Source organism: Rhagoletis pomonella, unplaced genomic scaffold (assembly GCF_013731165.1).
Source record: "Rhagoletis pomonella isolate Grant_MI unplaced genomic scaffold, Rhpom_1.0 Rhpom_scaffold_00011, whole genome shotgun sequence".
Taxonomy (NCBI): domain Eukaryota; kingdom Metazoa; phylum Arthropoda; class Insecta; order Diptera; family Tephritidae; genus Rhagoletis; species Rhagoletis pomonella.
The window spans coordinates 18,635,736-18,651,111 of NW_023458565.1; the positions used below are offsets into that span (position 1 = coordinate 18,635,736).

Sequence of the window (15,376 nt, forward strand, 5' to 3'; positions counted from 1 at the left end):
ACTATAACCAAATCTTGGTTATTATAACTAAACCTTTTTCTGAGTGTACGAAGTTTTATGCGGCTAGTGGTTGCGCCCATATCACTGCTGCTGTAGCATATTTGACGCCAACAACAACAAAAACAACAACAATTCAAACACACATAAATCCAGCCGGAATCAAGTCAGCACCAAAGCTCAACGCTCAATGGCATTACAACAAAAAAAATAGTTGTAGCAAATAGGAGGTAGGCAGCAGGCGGACAAGTCGCAGTAGGATTACTCTGCAATCGTAAAGTTTCTTATTTTTTCACTAGCATTCTATTTATTTTTAGTAGTGCTTTTCTTTCCTCTTTTGCTGCGATTATTTCCCATGACAAAGGCAATGTTGGTTGAGCGCTGAAACTTTTATTGCCACCACAGGCCGGTCAAGCATGCGATGCGCTTTGGCGGTCGAGTAGTCGCAATGTTGCTGCAACATTTGCGGAAATACCACACATCATTACGTATGTATGTATATACATGCAATTCTTTCTTCATCGACTATATTTCGAAGAAGTGTTGAAATAGGAAGAGTAAAAACGTTGAGCCTCTGGAGAATTGAGTCTAGGTACTTGGAAGTTTTATTTCGCGAACTGTATAAGTTTTCGCCTTGAAAACACTTTTCTATATCGTCCCACCTGCTTATAGAAGCGATCCAGTGGTCTATAAAAAGCTTAGAGGAAGACGTCTGGGTCTAATTAATCACATCGCATCTTACGCGAACAGTGGTTAGAATTCTACAACAAAACATTTTTACCTGAACCCATCTTAGGTAAAAAAAAAATCTTTATTTAGGGCTCACACATTTCGATACGTCTTTTTTAGACAGAAATTGACTGTTCATGACTCTCCGAGTTTCATCTGCTAACCCATGCTCAGTCTTCTCGAAATCATTCCTCGCGCACCTATCCAATTTTTAAATCAATCAAAAAATTTCCTGTTAGTACGCAAATACAACCCTTTCATTTCTCCTTAGAAAAGAAGTAGGAACCTAAACAGAACTAATTTATGGAAAGGAAGAGTTTTTGAAGATAGTTTGTAATAGGTGGATAGCAGGACAACCCTGGACCTGTTAACCCGGAAAGCAAAATTGGAAGATCACAACTTTCCGTTGCTTAGAGGCGTAAACTTGAGTGGCGCGCAGATTTTTCACTAAGCATCTGAAAAACTTGGTCTAGGGTTCTATGATAATAAAGACAACAACTTGACAAAGTTGGTGAGAAATTCTACTCTAGGTCCAGAGACAAGAAGTGAAATACTCAGAAGTAACCGTAGCTAAGAAGCTGGATGTAAATCGAACGTTGCAAGTTGTTGGATAGTTGGATGGGTTCCAAGACAGTCTATGTATTCTGCTGTAGTATGTTAAACAGGCTACAAAGGAATGTGTGTGTGGCATTACGGACGCCCTAAGTAAAGACAACGTCAGTAGTGGCTCTTAATGCTTTGTTAGCATTGCTACCGTTATATTAAGGAGCCAATAGGAAGTCATGAAGACGATGCATCGACTGCATTATTTTGAGAGAGTTGTCCAGCAGTGACACCCAAGCTGCTTTAAACACTCCGGAAAAAAAATTAAGATGAAGCTGAACTGGAATGCAAAATGGGATAGGCTTGAACCCATGTGGGTACGGAATACTGTGATATTCAAGGCTACGAACTGGCTAGTGTATTGGCGAACTGAGGATCCTTGAAGCATCCAATTGGTCCCGAGCAATAATATTGCCAAGCAGAGCAAAAACTACTGCGATTTATATGCGGGATCCAGAATTAACATTATTTGAGGTTTGTCCGCAGTTTTGATGCATAGTCAAAATTTTTAGGCCTTTAACCCCATCCACTATATGTTTTTGGAGGCACATGCCTAGCTTGCTTTCTAGTCCTCCATCCAATGGAACATTTATACGATATATTGAAAAAGTCTTCCACTGGCGAAACTGGATAAATAAATAAGCCGGATTTATATTTGTGGCGGGGAAGGGAAGAATTTATACGGGAGCAAATATTAGCATTTCATAATCCAATTGAGAATTTCAAGCTCTAATCTGAATGTTACTGTAATTTTTTAGCAGCTCTGCATACATACTACTCAATTAGTGTTATTACTGCTTCCCCTAACTTCCTGTTAGCCTATAAATGGTGTCGTCGAGAAGGCCTAGCAAAGGAGACAACAACAATAGCTACGGTAATACGCGAATAAGAGCAATCAGTGTCGACAGCGATTTAGTGGTGTTGTTTTCGTAGTTACTTGGTTGTTGTTGCTATTACGCATACATACATACCTACTTCGCTCATGCAATCTATGGTTTATTTTCAATCTTTGAAGGTTTCTTGTTTTTGCTTACTTAGACGCTTTTTGTTTTATTTTTTTGTGAACCTTTCGGTGGGCTGAGCTGCTAAAATAGTCGTCGGCAACCTTGCAATCTTACATATGCGATCAACAACAATCAACAGTTCGGCAGCACTAGCAACAAAGCGAAAATAAAATTGCAGCAACATGCGAGTGCATTGAGTTTAGGAAATGCATCGTAGCAATGCTTCTTGCTGCTTCTATTTTTCTTTCTCTTACACAGTTTCGTATTAGCATTCATTGCTCTGCTGCTGCTCTTTTTCTCTGGAGGCTGTAGCACTCGATCATGCCGCCCTGCATTGAGTACTGTTCCAACATTCTTTTTGCTGAAAGAAACTAGCAATTTTCTGCAGTTGAAAAATTCACCGAGGTGACAATGATAAGGTGTACTTCGAAACGCGTGTGAATAGCTTGACTGACAGCTCAAACTGACACGCCCGCCATGCACGATGGCGGTGATAAATTATGATTTCTGTGTGTTAGAGAACGTTGCATTTTAAGGACGGATACTAATATTGATAAATTAGTAGAAAAATTAGGGATATTAATAAAAAGAAAATGTTCGCAAATTAAAGGTAAACACTTTTAAATATTTAATTGATTGTACGCTGAATGGCACAGCTATTACGAAAAATTCATTCAGAGGTCATAGGTAGCAATTATAATGGTCAGGAGAGGACTCCCGATACCTCCACGAACATATTCTTAACGCAACCTCACCTCTTGGCAAATCCGACAAGCCCCTTCAGTGATCTAAAAATCTGAGGGGACTTTGAGGTATCCCTTGCAGAGGAGGGTATCCATATTCCATATCGGATGGAGAGCTTTGTTATACAGCTGGATAAAAACTTGTAAGTGGAAAAATTTCATGGAAGGGGGCATTTTTCCAGCAAATATTCAAAATTTGTGTAGAACAGGCACATCTCCTCCGAAATACATCCGTTTGATGTAGGACAATCAGACCGTCGCACTAGGACCGAAATCCCACACTACTTTAGCACTTTGAACCAAGAATAAAATACTGCTGGCCTAGGTAATCGAGGCGTACTGCCAAGTAAAGCACAGAGTTACCCCAGTATTCCATGGTTCGGAACGCGTTTGTGGGTTAACCAATGCTCATATGATCTCTATCACAAGTGGGTAGATAAACAAAATTATTGAATGTCCAAGGCATCAAAAAACACCTTAATTTGGGCAGAGATTATCTCCGATCTCTCTTCGCTATTCCCCTGGTAACTGCTCGGCGAAATTTTTCTAGAAATAGCTTTAACTGCAACCTTTAGACTCAAAGAGGCAAGTGCCTGGACTCTGGGTACAATCGGACACTCAAAAATCCCAGGGACGATGACACTCATACCGATACCTGCAAGTACTGACTATTTCATACCATCAAATACTCCACTCAAAAATTTGCCGATAGGTGGCACACGAGTCGATATATTTGGTAAACCAGTAGTTATTGTCAGGTTTCGTTCATGTTTAGAAAGCTTGTTTTAAAAGTATTTGTTTTTACTATTAACTTGTCTCAATTCACTTTTTTTATTTTTCGTTTAATAGCCAGTTTCAAGAAAACAATTTAATTGTAAAATGATTTTTTTTTCTTTTTATTGAATTTAATATGGAAACTGACCGAACAAATAATATTTTTTTACTTAAACTGCTAGTGAAGCCGGCAGTTGATTTCTTTCAATTTTTTGTTGTTTATAAGACAAAAATGTTTTTTGATGTCATTTAATATTTAGGAACTTATTTTATTTTTCCTTTAATTTTCAATTAGGACAATGTTTTCTTAAAAAGAAATGTATATGTATTTTTACTTTTAAGTTTGTGCAATTTTTAGGAACTTATTTTTTTTTTTTCAATTATAATTTTTTATTTTTTCTTTCTTTTAAATTTTAGATTTCATTATTTTAAAAAGATTTTTTTATTTAATTTAATTTTGAGTAACTTATTTTATATATTTTTTTTTCATTTTCTTTGAATTTCTTTCAATTTTTTTAATTTCATTTTCTTCTAATTTTCAGATTGTATATTTTATTTAGAAAAAAACACTTTTTCAATATGATTTTAATTTTAGGAACTTATTTTACTTTTTGTTACATTTGTTTTTACCATTTTTTTAGTTAGTTTCGTTTAATTTTTGTTAGTTATTGTTTTAAAAAAATGTTTTTTTAATATCATTTAATATTTAGGAACTTATTTAATTTTTAATTTTTTTTTTTTAATTTTATTAAAAATGTTTTAAATTTAAATTTTCTTCTTATTTCTAGATAATAATTTAGACTTAATAATCTTTTAATTTTTAGATTTTTGATTTTATTGTTTTAAAAAATAAACATAAATATCATTAATTTTTAATAACGCATTTTCTTAATATTTTTAATTATTATTTTTTTTTTTGTTTTTAAATTTTATTGTTAAAAAAAATTAAATATGTTGCTAAAAATTATATGATATTAAAAAATATGTTTCTTTTTAAGTAACATATTCTTTTATATCATTTAATAAAACAAAAACATATTTTATTATTATTTTTTAGTTTATTTTATTTTTTGTTGTAATTTTTATTTTTATTGTTTAAAAAAGAAGAAAATACATATACATACATATCGCTACCTAAAGGTGAAAAGGTGCCAGTTCTATTTTCTTCAAAATTCTCTCCTAAACAATTTCAAAAAATGGACTTGGCACCTTTTCACCTTTACGTGACAATATGTATTTCTTTCAATTACATAGAATGTCGAAAGACAGAAAGGAGCTTTCAAGATGGTTGTCAGAATCGACAATTGTCTTACGAAAGATTTTTGTCTATCGAAATACTGTGCTGAGTTGAAAGACCGTTTTGCCGAAATTGCCATGTAAAAGTCTTCTCATATACGGTAAAGGACCTCGCCCAAAAGAGCACAACAGAGATTTATTCATATTCGTATTTGTATCCATCGACGCATTGGCATGACATACTCGTATTTGAATTCCTTTTCCAATTCACTTACAAATCAAGACTCTGCACAAAAATTGGCCTGATTGATGTACATATTTTGTGCACACACAGGTATGTATGTAAATCTCAGCTGGTGCAAGAATTTTAACTTCGTAATTGGCTGTTTAATAGGCACTCATGCTGTCAGCCGACTATTTGCTTACATACAAAAGTTACAAATAATGTAAGAAAATCCTCTTTAAAATTGCGTTCAAGTCAAATACTTCGACTTTAATGCACATAAACAAAATTTGCACAAACAAAATATTCGTTGCACACACGCGCACACAAAATGCGCAAACAATTTTCGCCACTAAATTGACCAAAGTGAAGCGACAACTTGTTTACCACAGCCGACCATTTACCATTTATTCGAAGTAAGTATATTTACTACAAGTAAATACCATTTAGCAGTTAACGCATGTTGAATTTAAATATTTAGATTTACTAAATAACAACAACGCCAAGCAATGCAACTTGCGGTCTCGATAGCCACCACCAACACACACAAACAAACACAGGCGAATAGAGACGAACTTACGAGTCTGCACGGCTACGAATTTAAGTTTGTACGTATGTATGTATGCACAAATATGCAGTCAATTATGCCCGAAGGCCGGCAAGCAGGCAGGCAGTGGTGAAGTGTGGCACCACAGTAACTTGCCACATGCTGCATGCACCATACCATTATTTGTGTGTGCTGCAGCTGCCCAACCGAGAGCTTCACTTACTTACCGCAAACGTTGACTTTCTTCTTCTTGGTCAACTCTTATTAAAGTTTATAAGTTTCTTTGTGCTTTTATTGCAGTTTGGCTTTTTGATCCACCGTCGCGGCGATCATCAGCAGCACAGAGAGATTATAAAAAATTAAAAACACAGCACTAAAAAAATTGTAAAAAGGAACCAACGAACCATGCAAAATGCAAGTAAAAGAAAGAAAATGCCTGCAGGTAAAGAGTGGGAGAGCAGAAAAAAGTGACAGAATTGGTTAGCGGCGGAGGGAGGCAGCGACAGCCGTGGTGACGATGATGATGATGATGATGATGGTGGTGGTGGTGTTAGCGGCGGCGGCGACAACGTGTCGATCCTGTCCAAAGCGCATTGCAGCAAATACAATTTCTTGACTTTTTTCAATGCTATTTATGCACTTTTCTTTATTATCTACTACTAACCTCTCCTCTTCTTCTGTCTACTTGTGTGACGTTTGTGTTTCGTTTCGTTTATACGCGCATGTGCAACAGTTGAATGCGCCCGCGTTGAAAACGATGCCCTGTAATAACTCATCGTCCGCTCATTTGTGCTGCGGCGCAATGGTTTGGGCGCTTTCAGTTGGATGCGTTCTACCTGTCGGCCATTTGGAGTGAGTGAACGTTTGTCTGTCTGACTGTTAAACTGGGCAATCCATTGCCTTGGTACATGTATAGCCAGAGTTTGGCTTTCGCGTTATTTTCAATATTGTGATTTGATTGTTGGTAAATGTGTGTGAGTAGTTTTTGTTGTTGCTGCTGTTGTTGCAAGCCCACAGCAACAGAAACAAACAAGCGGAAAGTTAAGCGCAAATAATGCTGACAAAATACACGACACCTGAGGCCAGCAACAAAGACTTGCAATTGGCACACAAGGCAAGAGTCTACATAAATACACAGTTGTTGTTCCTCTTGTTATATGATGAGTTTTTTTTTTGCTTTCATTGTAGTGGTTGGTTGGTTTTGTAGGTAGTTGTTCGGTGGCATAACCGCAGCGAATCGAAAGGGTCAAAATAGAAGGCGCAGACAGTTGGACAGGTTGAGACGTAGCTATACAAATCACAAGGGATTAACACAGGCACTAAATTGATATCTACTCATCTTAGTATTCATAATCATATTCATAGATACTTGTACGCAGATAATTTTTACATTCAAATTCATATGTAAATCCATGTTCATTTTTACTATCATACCTACTCATACGCAAATTAATATTCATACTCATCCTCATACTTATGTTTATATTTGTTTTCAAATTCATAATTATTTTCATACTCAAAGTCATATTCGTACTTACATACAATTTTACTTGTAATCATATTCATAATTATACTCACTCTCATACTTATAATTATACTCATACTTATACTTTTACTCATACTTATACTTATACTCTTACTCAAATTGATACTCATACCCATAAAAACTATCTATGCTCATAGTCATTCTTACTCATATTCAAATTCATACTCTCACCTATACACATACATACATATCCGTTTCCACGCACATGGTCATATTCAAATGCATAATAATACCACATAGTCATACTCAAATTTATACTCATATTTATTTGTAAATTTATAATCATACTAATTAAAAAATCTATATGCATATTCGTTTCGAAGCTTATACTCAAATTAATTTCATATTCTTACTCATATCTACTTATTCTCAAATTCATCATACTTACAGACACATTCATATTCACAATCATTATCATACGTGTACCCACACTCATACTCATATATAAAAAGCATAACCATACTCAAATTCATATTCCAGCGCATAGGCACAATCCTAACCACAATCATATATTCATATTTATCGTTACACTCATACTCATGCACATACTCATGTTCATATTCATACTCATATGCATATATATTCTTATATTATTCATACTTACACTCATTCCCATACTAAATTTCATACTCATACACAAATTCATATCCATACTTATACTAAAAATTGAATTCATATTCGCATTCAAAAGCACATCTATACTCATACTCACACTAAATCATAGATAATACACCTTACCCATACTTTAACTCATATTGAAATTCATATGCGTAGTCAAGATTATAGTCTCATTCATATTCATTTTGATACTCATACTCATACTCATACTCACAGTAATACTCACACTCATAGTCATACCAATTTTCGTAAAAATATTCACATTAGTAATCATGTTAGTACTCATACGGATATTCATATTCATACTCATACCCACACTCATATTCGCATTTCCTATGTGTAGCCTAATCATTACTTATACATTACGAAAACTTCCACATAAGCATTGCAAGTAATAAAAAGCAAAAACAGTCGCAAACTTAGAAATGACACTGCGCAAACGCAAAATCCAACAAAAGAAAATAAAAAATCCTTCTTACCAACTACCAGCCACTCAAGCCTTAGCTGCAAGTTGTTTAGTGCTACATTCAGCATACAAACGTACGTATGTACACATGTTTGTTTGTAAACCTAGCATCAATGCTAAACGTGCCACACCACATCAAACATAGCAACAGCAGCAGTGGCAACAGCGAAACTAAGCGATCGTTAACGTATCTGCCATAGTCGACAAATGTTTGACCATCGGCAACATTGGCAGCAACACAGCTCAACGCAACACAACAGCGGCTAAGCAACATGCGCACTGCTGCCAACTCGCGCGATAGGCATGTGGCATGCACACACAGACATTTGTGTGCAAGTGGCATAAGTTTTGCTGTCGCTCTAAAGTTGCACGTTGTTTCTTGTTGTTGCTTGCCTAATGATGTGCAAAAGTAGCAACAGTCACAGTCGTTGTAGTCTTTACTCCCAGCGCTCGCTAGTGTTGTTGCATTTTAAATATTATGTACATACTTATATGCATTAGGGTGCCTCACCAAAAACAGGTACCGATTTTCAACGGGAATTATACAACTTTTTTTATATTTTAAAGCTCCCGCCAAAATATTTCGGAAAAATATTAAGATCTACGTGAGCTGGAGCAGTTTGAAAATACCTCCAAAAATCTTAGTATGTATTTTGATTCTGGTGCTAAAAATTGTAATATCTGTATGCAAAACTTTTAAGGTAAACTCTTCTATCATCTAAAATAATTTTCAGGAACGAATATTGTTTAAAACTAATTATTTAAAATTAAAAAAAAAACATCGATTTTTGGAGATATTTTCAAACCATGTCAGCTCAGGTAAATCTTAATAGTTTTCTTAAAAATTTGGCGCAAATCTCCAAATACATACATATATTAGATTTGATAATTTTGTTGGAAAAATAGTACCGTTGGTTTAGTATGGAGAATGGTGCACCCTAACATTCATACATACAGTGACTCAAACAAATGACCACGTGTTTTTTTTTTTAATATTAGTAATATTTTTTCAGCTAAATTTTTTATTTTTATTTTTATATAAAAATATCATCTAAACTTTAACCAAAACCGTGTAAATCCCAGTTTCAAACTTTATACAAAATTTGGGAAAACTCAACAAATTTCAACTTATTATTTTGAATTTTTAGAAAATTTTTGGGTATAGCCCACACAATTTTAGTCTAAAAAATCGCGTTAATTTTTGAGAATTTGTTTTTTAGGCTATTTTTCGGGTTTTTTAATATAACAAGCGCAATTTACAAAAACTCGCGTTGATATTGTGAAATTTTGTTGCTGACGGTCTCCCGCGTTTTATTTCATGAGAAATTCATACATACGTACTGCAAAAATCTGTCACCAAAAAAACATCTCAAAAATCAACGCGATTTGAAACTTGCACTTCATTAGACTAAAATTGTATGGGCTATAAAACTGCATACACAAAAATTGTCTAAAAATTCAGAATAAAAATTTGAAATTTTGTTGAATTTTCCTAAATTTTGTATAAAGTTTGAAAGTTGATTTACAAAGTTTTTGGTTAAAGCTTATTTTTATATAAAAATAGCAAAAAAAATTTAGCTCAAAAAACATTACGAATATTTGAAGAAAATCAACACATGGTCATTTGTTTGAGTCACTGTATGTAGGTATATATGCATAAGTAATTTTGTTGCTGTTACAAAATATTTGCATCGTCAAACCATCGTTTTCGGCCAAGTTTGCTCAATCGCGGGAAAATATTTTTCCGTTGCACTTCCTTCTTTCAGTTTATTTTCTTTGGAAATCTGTTGCTATTTTTTTATTTATTTTTTTCGCTATTGTATTTGCTGTTTAAGTATATTCATGTTGCTACTTCGGCAACAAGAAAAGCCATCAGCAACAGAGAAAGCATAACTTTATACTCATACTATACTCGCGCATAGATAAGCACTTAGAATTCTGCTGTATGTACATATGTGTGTGCCTTGTGGGAAGCGTCCATTCTGTCTGAGTTAATAGCCAGAAAAATTCTTGATGTCTGTTGCTAGCATTAATTAAATTATATATGCAAACGCTATTTAACCTATCTTTAATGTGAGTTTAGGATATTCTAAGGAAAATTTATATGAAAGGCAGGAGAGTAGGTATGAAAGCAGTTCACTTTGATTACCTAGTCCAGTAATTTTTTTATGGTTCTAAGTTTTAATTAGCTCCTAAGCTGGTGGATGTAATACACGCGCGGTATTACTCATATTTGAATCTATTTGGCAAGAAAGAAAAGTCAAGCCATTTCACACTAAATCACTATGTGCTTGCGGTAGCTGAACTTCTTGCAATAGCTGTCACGAAATGACCTTAAATATATGTGGCATGGCAACCCTTCTAAACCTGACTTTAATATCCTACTTTTGTATAATTTTTATAGGTAGGTAGATGTGGCAACCACTGAAAAAGTTTCACTCCCACTTGCTTAACCATTTAGGGTCGTTCCTAAGATTTATATCCACTACTTTACATACACAGAAGACGTGATCTCCGCCAGACTGGTGAAGAAGCGTGATCCCAGGTACATGAGTCGCCTCGTCAGCAGCTCCCAATATCGATAGAGAAAGTAGTCAATTGATACCCCCTAAAACTTCTACAGAGAGTACTCTTTGAAATCAGCCATGGTTGGATCATCGTTGCAATGGCACAGTGTCCTGTGATGACGTCATTAAAACTCTTTCTGCAGATCTCTTTAACTTCATGGGGCCTTAAGAACTCACAATCAGCTCGTTTGGTCCATAAGTCATTAGTAACAGCCACCAAGTATTCGCCTACTTTTCTAAAATCACGAAGCGGTGGTTGTATAGTTGTCTGCCTGGTTTATTGAAAACTCAGAGCCATATCTTGCCATCTCATCAGCTGTCTCGTTTACTTTTATGATATGTCCGAGATAGCCCTGCGATGCCAACTGGTGCGATGTTACCGCACAATCGTCAAATTCACTACTTCGAAGTCACTTGCCTATCGACGATGATAGGGAACTTTGCAACTGGAGCCGTGCTATTTAGTAAAAGACTAGCTTGGTAGGCGCTATAGTCGTTTTGGCATACGAAAAGGCTGACCGATCAGCTTTGTTTACATTAAGCAGCCCTGTTTTTTATATCACCCAATGTTGCCGCGTGCCCCAAAATAAATCGGTTATTTCCATACTATGTTGGCTTGCTAAGTCAGAGGCTACCAAATTTTTTAGTTTTTTACTTCGGAGGAGATAATCCAAATAGCTCCCTCTAATCCCGGAAAAGAAAAGGATAGAACTTTTGTTTTTTCTCTAAACAAGACCTGCTCTGTTTTCAAGCCGTTCTGTTTGGCCCACCGAGAGATGACGCCTCCTTTCAAACATAATATTACTTAGTCCTCGGCATAGGCGACAAACTTCATTCTTTGTAGCCTGGGGTACGTCCCATGGAGGTGTTCTTTCTCCACATCTCTGGAACCTAACCGTCAACGCGGTTCTGCATGAAACGGATTGGGGGGTCGTTACATATGCCGATGAGGTTGCAATTGCGTTCAGGGAAAGTTTCCGCTAACGCTATGTGAGCTGATGCAGCGAACGCTTAGGGATGTATCAAGGTGGTTCTTCCGCTATGGCCTAAGCATCAACTTAAGCAAGATGTGGAGCTCGTCCTTTTTACAAGAAGGTATGTATAAAATGCCTTCGGTAACTAAACGGCGTCCGGCTAAGTCTTGCTACAAAAGCCAAATTTCTAGGCGTTATTTTAGATAAAAAGCTGTACCGGAAGGAGAATATAGTTCATCGTTATGAGAAGGCTCTGAATGGATTTGGCAGGAACGCTCCATGGTCTTCATTAAGAGAGGCATCGCAGTCTAAATCTTGTATATGTATAAAATAAATTTTGCTTCATTTCAAACAGCACGGACCCTTACGCTTTAATATCAGTTCCAGAAAACAATTTTACCTCATGAATCCCAAGCAGATAGGAGTGGAAAAAGTTATTAACACTCCACGTGGTAGTACTAGCATCTAAATACATATTTATGTATATAGGTGGCCCAAAACACGATGCTAAGGTGGGAGAAGGCGTGTTCTCATGAAACCCTTCTCTGAAATCGTCTTTTAGGCTACCAGACTACTGCAGCGTATTCCAAGCTGAAGCTTCAGCTATCATGGAGGATTTTGATAAGTGTGAAACCGAAATGATGGAAGGAACGTGTACATTTTTAGTGATGGCCAGGCCGCAATCAAAGCTCTGAGCTCTTTCACTTTTTACTTAAAGACTGCGCTGAACTCCCATCTCTACTGGAGATGGGCAAGCAGAACATCCTTCACCTTACTAAGGCAATAGAGGGAAACAGCTTGGCAGATGAACTTACAAGGCAAGGCAGACCAAGCAGATTCTTCCTGGTAAAGAACGTTATGATACATGCTACATACTTAGAGCAAGCTAAAGAAAAATGGAGTCAGTGTAAAACTTGTCGAATTTCGAAGCAGACGTGGCCTAAATGGGATCGGAAACGGCCACGAATTGTATACGCTCTGAAAAGTGAGGGTCTCTTAGCGGACATTGTTTGAAAGGAAAACATGCAGATAGGTTCACCGTACCGTACATACCTTAGTGAATTTTCAAGCACAGACGCAAGATGCCTAATGAGATTCAGTAGTGACACGAAATGGTTCAACCGGTGGGATAATGAAATTGTGTCAGACTGTGGCCTTCTATCTATGACCTAAGTAGGTGTACCGCTACAGGCCTCAACCACTTCTACTTTCCTACCTATGTATATTTTAAGCGATTTCACAGTTTCTTTTACCAACAAAATCTAGAGGAGTATATGCCTCCCTGCGGAGTGCCTCTGGTGGTTATTTTTTTTGTGGATACTGTGCTTATGAGCAAATCTCAAGAGTTGTTTTTTTTTGTCACTCCCTTATTTCGGCAGAAAGAAAACGATAAAGCATTCTTCTTGCATTTATCTCAATCAATTTTATTCCAGAAATAAGCACAATAAAAAATAAATCAAGTGTTTGAACAATTTTAGCCTTAAAACATTTATTTACCGAAATTACTCATTTTTTTCATTGTCACTCGAAAAAATCATAATTGTTTTTTTTTTTAATAACTTTGGTAAGTTTTCAAATATTCATATTAGAGGCAATGAACGTTTACATTAAATGCAACGCATCTGTGAATTTTCAAAAGTGTGCAACCAAATTTAAAAAAATGGCAGCATGACAAATATATGTCGCAGCTATTTGGTAATTTTTGAAATTTTGCGATTTTATTAATTTTAATAATTTGAGATAATTCAATATGTTAAAATTAAAGGGTGCAAATGTTCTTCGTGGCAAAACGAGTGATTCTAGTGTAATAAAACTAGTGTATCACCAAATGAAAAAAAAAAATACATTCAGTAAAAGATGACTATGATTTGAGAAACTAAAATTCCATTTTTACAATTTTTATTGGCACACTCGAAATTCCTTCTAAAATTCTTACATACATAAATAAAGCAATATATATGTGCATAAGGTATGCTGTGTAAAAATCTTCCACAATTAATTACTTTTAGATAATATGACTTTTAAGTTAAGGCGTGCGAGTAATAGTGTTAGATACTGCATATGGTGCTACGTGGCGTATACTTTACATACGCAACTACGTATGCGAACATGAACGGTTATTTTTACTTTTTTAAGCGACTTCAAAAGCAGAAAGTGGTTAATTTGTAGGAATATATACATACATATATATATTTTTTTATGTATGTATGTTGCAGCATAACTTTGGACCACGTCAACCGATTCTGATAATTATTTTTCTATCTATCTTTAGGGTGGTCCCATACTAATTTGGTTTAGATCCGATCATTTGGTAATGAAGAAATTAATGGTATTATTAAATTTTTATATGAGAATTGAAGTCGTTTTTTTTTTGCTTAAAAATTACTTGATGGTATATATTTTTTTAAGTTTTCATTTCAAGACAATTTCACGTTGGAATCTTGTTCTTTATACAAAACTGAAGATAATGCATTTTCTAAGATAACTGTACCTCCATTTTCGACCAGATTTGCTCATATAGCTGCATTGATTACTCTGCTTTTAAGCACGGAGTTAACCCATATAAACCGATTAATGGTCAGAATTGGACTTCCGTATGTATGTTTACACCCCCGCGCATTGCGGTAAATATTGAAAATTAAAAAGTACGTAAATTCAGGAATATACTAGCGCTTAATCAGCGTTGTATTTCCTCGAAATGGACAGCTCGCACTGCAAGCAAGATTGCACACAAACAACAACGCTGTCATTTGGCATTCACGTCGTCACACAAACAACTACATGCATGCATACTCGTAATACTCGCACCCAAAATAATGTTGTAATGCATGCAGGTAATGTTGTTTATTACATAGCGCTGTTACGCATGCGCAATTCAGCAAACTGATCGATGGCGTTGAGGACGCGGACAGTCCAAAGCGAATCAGCAAACTGATCATTGCCAATTAAAAGTGCTGCGGCACAGCAGCAGCAGGAACCACTACTAGCTAAAAACTATAAGCAGGCACTAATTGATTACTCCATGCGAAAGCACATTGCCGCGGCAACAATAATTAAAGCAACAACAAAACGTGCAAAAATCGACAACATCGGGCTTACGGAATATAACGCAAGCAAGCATTCACTGCAAACACTTTTACTTCACACATTCTCGAATAGCTTCATGGCTTCATTGGCACTTGACAGTACCATTTCAAGAAATGATAAAATATTTTTATTTTTTTTTTTTTTTTTTTTTTTTTTAACCACAAAAGCATTCGCTTTTGTTAACATTTTGCTTTAGTTTACTACTTCGCGGAAGCTATGCTACATTTGTCGGCAGAAGTGCAGCGAATACAACAATAACAAC

At 35.6% G+C, this 15,376-nt stretch overlaps 1 protein-coding gene across 1 annotated transcript in view; it reads left to right on the forward strand.

The window, feature by feature from the left end:
- The window catches only part of LOC118746768 (transmembrane protein 184B-like), a 798,314-nt gene that overhangs the window by 537,269 nt on the left and 245,669 nt on the right, over nt 1–15,376 (forward strand). The window lies entirely within an intron of this gene.